Source organism: Gavialis gangeticus, unplaced genomic scaffold (genome assembly GCF_001723915.1).
Source record: "Gavialis gangeticus isolate Ggan-Ray unplaced genomic scaffold, GavGan_comp1, whole genome shotgun sequence".
In the NCBI taxonomy this organism is placed as follows: Eukaryota; Metazoa; Chordata; order Crocodylia; family Gavialidae; genus Gavialis; species Gavialis gangeticus.
This window is the reverse complement of record NW_017729029.1, coordinates 21,111,318-21,118,424: the sequence shown is the minus strand read 5'-3', so window position 1 is coordinate 21,118,424 and position 7,107 is coordinate 21,111,318. Positions and strand designations below refer to the sequence as shown.

At 46.2% G+C, this 7,107-nt stretch overlaps 1 long non-coding RNA gene across 1 annotated transcript; it reads left to right on the top strand.

Moving 5' to 3' along the window:
• The first annotated feature begins 41 nt into the window (after positions 1-41).
• LOC109300397 lies at positions 42-6,483 on the top strand. Its single transcript, XR_002098194.1, has 3 exons — positions 42-53; positions 1,173-1,176; positions 6,383-6,483. It is a non-coding gene; the product is annotated as an uncharacterized LOC109300397 (long non-coding RNA).
• Positions 6,484-7,107: the final 624 nt, after the last annotated feature.

Here is a 7,107-nt window from a genome sequence, read left to right as displayed (position 1 = left end):
CTGGAGACTGGGGGGGGGGGCATGGTGATGGTGGGAGTGTGGCAGCGTGAGTGGTGGGAGTGGCGGGAGCATGGCGGTGGTAAGTGGGTGAGCTTCTGCAGACACTGCCGGAGCTGTCAGGGTCAGTGACCACCCACAACCACTGCCAGCAGCATCAGTGGCAGCTAGCAGGGATCGTGAACCACCCACAGACATCGCCGGTGGTGCCAGCAGTGAGTGGTGAGTAGCAACTGCCCGCAGGTGCCAATGACACTTTTTGTAGGGGATGCACCGCCAGACTCAGGGGGTGCACCTGCACCCGCATGCACCCCCTATGCATAACCCCTGCAGGCAGGCTCTTTCTCTGGCCTAAGTAAGCCACACTTGGGGACTGAGGTGTACAGGTGAATATATCACAGCAGCATCATTCTGTTACAGAGGAGCCTTACTTCTTCACTCTTCCTTCACACTTACTGCACAGATATCAAGCAATAGCCACTGCACTTACAATCACCAATTAATAACATACTCCACATACCACACCATGATACTGCACTCTGCCACAAAGCCAAGGGTTTGTGGAGACCTTGTATATTTTCATCTACAACATATCACCTCATTCTCAATTATCCAGTCATGCTATTTTGCCATCCATCAATCATCCCTATCATCAATCATTTCTTCTTTGCATGTTGCCACTTACCCATCAATCACAGTGGTTAGCTCACTTTACCTCAGACAAGGCTTCAGACTTTCCTGCCATTCTTACACTCACTACCATGCATGCTTAATCAATTTAATTGGGTCAGTGGTGAAAAATGTCAGTGTTTCTAGGATGTTATAACAAATTCTTCAAGTTACTCAACAATGCACATGCACAAAGTGCATCAGGAGAGGGGACCAAAGTAAACTTTAGTTTACAATGCTGACAACATGGCAGAACATGGTTGATATATATATATTAAAACTTTTCTGGAAGTAATTTCATCTTCTGTTGCTCTCTGCCTAACTGGTGCTCTGGAAAATGCCTGGGGTTATGAGAAACTTCCCTGGTAAATGTTCAATAGTGAAAGAAAATCACATTAGTCATGGTCAAAATCTTTGAATTTTGGGTGGAAGGTCATCCAAGGCTTCGGATCTCAGCTGTTCTATCAGGTGTTTATTATCTGTTTCTATTTTAAAATTCAGACCAGTCAAGTAAGAATTGAGCTGTCCACAGGCCTAAGTGATTGCCAAGGATTCTTCTTCCTCTTCAGCATAGCATTGCTCAGTGTCTGTAAGACCTCTTTATATAAATGCAACATGTATATTATAAATGCAACTTTTATATATATATATAAAAGTTTCCTGGTTCTGTCTGAATGAGTACTACTCTGAAAAATATAAACATGAATCTGCTGTGACTACTGTGGGATATTTTCCTGAATACCGTACTAAAACAAGTGGTGACCCTAGTAATTCTTTGACTGCATTGAACATCCCTTGTTGGGCATTACTCTGGAACCACATATTGCATCTGTTAAGGTGATCTCTTAAGAATTTAGTTTGCTGTGCTAAATTTGGGGGGAAAAATATTTCTAAACTGGTTTACCATACCATCAATCATCTTATGGCATGAATATCTTGGGGGTTCAAACGAGGCATGCAAACCCTTTATTTTGTCTTGGTCTGGCTGAATTCCATTTTTTTCTTAATGATATCTCCAACACATTTTATTTGTTCCTTCCCAAATTCACATTTCTCATCCAAGGTGAGACCAGATTGCTGAAAGTTTCACAAAACGGCATGTACAGTTTCATTGTGTTCTTGTTTATTTTTGCCATATACCAACATGTCCTCTACATGGCAAAGTATGCTACAAAGATACACCACAATCTGAAAGATTCATTTTTGGAAATGTTCTGGTGCTGGCAGTATGCTAAAAGGAAGACAATTGAAATATATCTCCTGAACAGTTGTAATTAATGTACCTAATAGCCTAGCTTCTTTGGCAAGAGGATTTCCCAAACCAAGCTGTAGAATCTAATTTAAAAAATACATTAGCTTTTGACAACTGACACAGTGACTGTTGTACTGCAGGAAGCAAGCAACTTTCTCTGCTTACTTCTGTTAAGTTGAGTAAGAGCCACACAAATGCAAATTTTACCATTGGGTTTTGGTACTACAACTATTCTTGCACACCAGTCTGTGGATTCATCTATTTGGTTTACAATCCTCATTGCTTTCATACTCTTTAATTCTTCCTTGACTTTCTGTTGCAAAAGACTGGGGATGCGCTAAGAAGTTGTCAGAGCAAATGGAGTTGAAGATGGCACCAATTTAATTTGATATTTTCCTGATAGCTTCCTCAACCCAGTGAAGACCTGAATATTATATCTGTGTGTGGTTTTCATTTTGCCATTAATAGAGTCCATTTTTTCTACTGGGCATAGTCCCTATATTGCTGGCAATTCCAGTAAGGGGAATGTTAACCCTTGCACTACATAAATAGGTTGAGAAGATTTTTCCTCTTTTTTCCAATTTTTCCTTAACTGGTAACACACTTCTATTGCAGTGTTACTTGCCCCTCTATGAATTTCATCTGACCTTTGCAGGTCTCCATCCCAGGAGTGATCATAATCTTTTGTAGGGATTGCTGTAAGTGTAGCTCATATGTCTATTTTGAATATAATGATTTGACCATTGAGATGTACTTCAGTGTCTCAAGCTGTTGATTCTTCTAGTGAAGATATAGTTCTGAGTAACATAGGTTCATTGTCACCTGATGCTACTTCCCTTTCTTGAATTCTTTCCACTGGCTTGTATAATATTCACTCCTTGTAAAAAGTCCTTTCTTGTGGTACCTCCTGCATTCTGTATTTATTGCTGGATATGATTGCCAATTATGCTCTGGTGTTTTGCCACATCTGCCACACCTTTCACTCTAGACATTTCTTGATTACTTTTTCTCCATTTTTTTTCTGTTTTTATATTGTATCTTGGATGTGAGTGTCTGTTCCCTCTTAGATCTTGTCCATTTATTATATCAATGATATCCAATGATCCTTCAGGTAAATTGTCAGCCTGTAACTCATACTGCAGTTTCTTTATTTTTTTTTGCATCTTAACTTTTGTTATGGTTTTTGCTACTTTGTGTTCTGGATCTAAGTGCAGTTGTGCTCAGAAGCTTGCATCTCTGATGCCTACAACAACCCCATCTCTTTAAGGAGTTTGTTCAAAATTTGATAATTTTAGTATTTAGCAAAAGTGTGATGATAAAACATTCAGCTGTTCCCCTCATTCCTGGTATCTCGTATTAAAATTAGTTCTTTCATATATAATGTGGTTTCCCCCCTATATAATGGGCCACAAAAATCTATCTAATCTTTTTCTAGCCTTTCTTTTCCTCCGAAGCGAGGGCACATCAAATATCAATTGCCATCTCTTTCATGGAAGAGAATGGGGTATTACACTGATTTTCCTCTGTTCTTTCTGCTAAATCTGAAACCTTCCAGAATGAATCAAACCTTCTGATCAAGCAAGGCCAGCTGCCTCCATTCCCACAGTTAAGTTTCTCCAACAGAGCCATCTGTGTCATAGTTGCACTGAGCTTTCAATCTGTCTTCTCCCTGATGCAGAGCACATAGTCTCTCCCTGACTGGCAATTTGGGGACAACTCATTCTCTCTCTCTCTCTCTTTTTTATTCCATATAGAAAGGAATCAGGTCCACTTCTAACACCATGTGGTGTTAGGGAGACAAAGGGCACTTACACAAGTTATATTTTTTGCCAAATCAAGTCCTATAACTATGTGCTCTACAGCTATAGCATAGTAAACATGCAGAGTACTTTTAAAGTGGCCAATAGCATGAAAAATTAGCCCTCATCAAATGAGGTATTAGATTAAAGTGCTCTAAAGCACCACGCTTCAGGGAACTTGTGTTCCCTTGAGAGTTAATTTTTCATGCTTTGTGAGACTGGGCTGGTGTTCATGATGGTGAATACCAGCCCAGCCCTGCCCCAGGGTGGTCAGTGGGGAAGGGAAAAGGAGCAGCATATAGCTATGAGCTGGACTTGACCTAGCCAGTACTGGAGGGGGGCCAGGAGGAGAACGGAGCCCCTTCACCTTGCAGAACCCCCAGTTACCCCATCTGGGTTATCAGAGGAAGCTAAGCTGGGCTCATGAGGCAAGGGGGCTCCTTTCCACCCTGCAGCTTCAGCCAGGCCAAGCCCAGATGACAGCCCAAGAGGCCCAGGCAGGGGGTGGGAGAAGGGATCTTCCCTCACCTCAGGGAACCAGCCTGGATTCCCTTAATACTTCAACTAAAGTAGCTGGGGGAGCACAAGATGAGGGGACTCCATTCCCCTCCCCACTTGCCCCAGATCTAGTCTGGCCAAGCCTCAATTGCAGTTCCATGCTGTTTCCTTCTCCTCTACCTTCCTCCCTTGCTGACCAGGGCTGGTGCAGGCAGGTTCGAGCTCCCAATCCAACAGGTGAACATTTGTTGTGTTGTGGGGGTCTCTAACTCATGGTACTTTTTGTAAAATGCCATGAGTTAAAGTGGTACCCTAAACATCTGTAGGCACCCAGAGACACATTCAGGCACAATGTGGGTTTTAGTTTGGCTTTATGCAGGGATTACCCAGCATTTATTACAGCTCCCCTATTACAGCCTATACCGTCAGTGTGGAGGGCCAGGACTTTGTGATCTCTCCACACTGCACTTTTGCTTAAGTACATAGTAATAAACCGAGCTGGGCAAATAGCATATTTTTTGGTTTGGTTCCCAAACAGGAAAAAAGAAAAAAAGAAAGACTTTGACTTTTTAAATACTTTATTCAGGGGTTTGGGGTACAAAAATTTGCCCCTCCAGGGTCCAGGTCCAACAGAGAAAGCAAAGACAAACAAATTACCATCAAACTAAGAGCACCATGTCGTTACATTCATAACATCACACTGTGACAGACCCCTTCACTGTATTACATGTCATGCCTAACATGCCATTATGCAGTTGGGACACAGGCCACAGACATGCAGACCAACGCCCTATATAAACAAATGATTCCTACCCTGCTCTATCCAATCATACATGTGACAATACCTTCAACTTCCCACACAAAGAAAAAAGCAAAAAGCAGCCTGGTGAGGACCCAGGGCATGGCACAAGCTGGGAGTCACAGTGCTGAGCCTGCCCGCTCGCCCTGACCGGTTATGACATTAGAGCGTGCATTGAAGATGGCCGTCCTCCATGTGGCACAGTGCTCCCTCAAGGGCCCAGCCCTCAAAGGCAGGCACTGCCTGCCAGAGCACAGTGTGCTCAAACTCCAGTGAGAGGTACACCTGCACCAGGAGGCCGAAAAGCCACAGGGCATCATCTGAGCCAGTTCCTGCAAGCTAGTTTCGGTGGCTCTTGAGAAAGGCCTTCTTAGTCTGACCCAGTAGAAAGTTGGCCAGGCAGATGGTGCCCTACTCGGCCAGCCAGTATGGGTAGGAGCACATGTATGTGGTCTCTGAGAGGCTCCTATCCAGCGCTCACAGTGGCAGGTTGAGGGTGACAAAGAGCAGCCACAGGCGGGGACAGTCAATGAAGGCATGAAAGAGGTTCTCCTCAATGCCCCTGGGGCAGAAGGGGCAGGTGGTCAAGGTGTCTGGGTCAAAGTAGGACACAAATGTGACAGTGACTAGGATACCATGCAGCAGCTGCCACTGCAGGTCACCAGTCTTCTTGATGGTTGGCAGCTTATGCAATGTGCACCAAGCTGGGTGGGATGGTAGGGAATCTGGCAGTCCCAGGTTCCATCGCCACATTGTATGGGGGCAGCCTGCCAGCACCTGGGCATGGGGGATGTGAACCACCCAGGCATATAGGCTTCTATGGAATAGAAAAGCAATGGGGCAGCCCATGTCACTGTCAGGAGGCACAGGGAGTGTTAGCAGGGTGCCAGGCCTGTTGGCCAGCTCACTGGCCATGGCTCAGGTGACTGCCAGTGCAGGAAAAGCCTTGCTCAGGGCATCTGTGGTGCAGGGGACCTGGTGTGCCCAGAGTTGGTCTTCTAGGGTAGCTGCTGCCTCCAGTGGGAGGGCAGCCTGAATGTCATGCAGAAGACGGCCCATGCTGCAGACAGAGTTCATGCCCAGCTGGGTGGCCAGGGCCCCGGGTGAGAGCCAGGCCAACCAAACAGGGTCAAGGAGATGGTTCAGGCAGAGGACACACACCTGGATAAGGGCAGCCATGAGGCTGGTGGAGGTCAGGCTTGGCATGGGACACTTCAGTGGTGTGCTGTGCACCAGGGGCTCCCTCAGCAGCTGCAGGAACTGCAGGTGCCAGGCTGGGGGATGTAGGCAGAATGTGGCCTGCCAGGCTCATACCATGCCATGGTAGAAAGATGCTAGCACTGCTGAGTTCAAGAGCATGAGGTCCAGCAGGAAGAGCTCCTGGTCAAAGCCGAGGGCCCCCACCCTCTGCAGGAACTGGCACACCAGTTGTTGCCAGGGTAGCCTCTCCTTGCTGTAGAGATGTCGCTGAAGGGCTTGCAGGTGGAAGGTGGCCACCTTGCTTGCCAGGTCAGCCAGGCTCTGCCCCCCGCTTGGTGACAGGTAGGTAAAAGACAGCTCATGGGAGCCAGTGGCATCTGTCCCAGAATAAATCCCAAAAAGAAAGGAAGACTTTTGACTTTTAAGAAATGTTTATTCTGGGGAGGGTGACAAATAGGGTGCACTAGAGATCATGTACAGGTTGGCCCGAAGATCTGGGCCTCAAGGACAAGGCCTGGGCTCATGGCCTGCAAAGCCTGCTTGCACATTCTAGACAAAAAAACCCAAAAAACAGAAAGAACAAAAGAAGTATGTACATAAATACATATATACAGTTCTTGTCAGTGGGGATGCCCGGGGGGCCTCAGGACATCAGGGGTCAGCCCACATGGACAAAACCCGAGGTCTCGGCTCACTTGATGTGCCTCTGCACCTTGAGCAGCTTGTGGCATTACAGGGCAAGGAGCAGGCATCCCCCCTCAACTCAGCACAGTGCCCCCTTGACAGCCCAGCATTCCTCAAAGGTGGACATCATCTGCCAGAGGCCCGCATGCTCAAACTCAAGTGAGAGACAGGCCCACACCAGCAGGTAGAAGAGCTGCAGGGTTCATCCA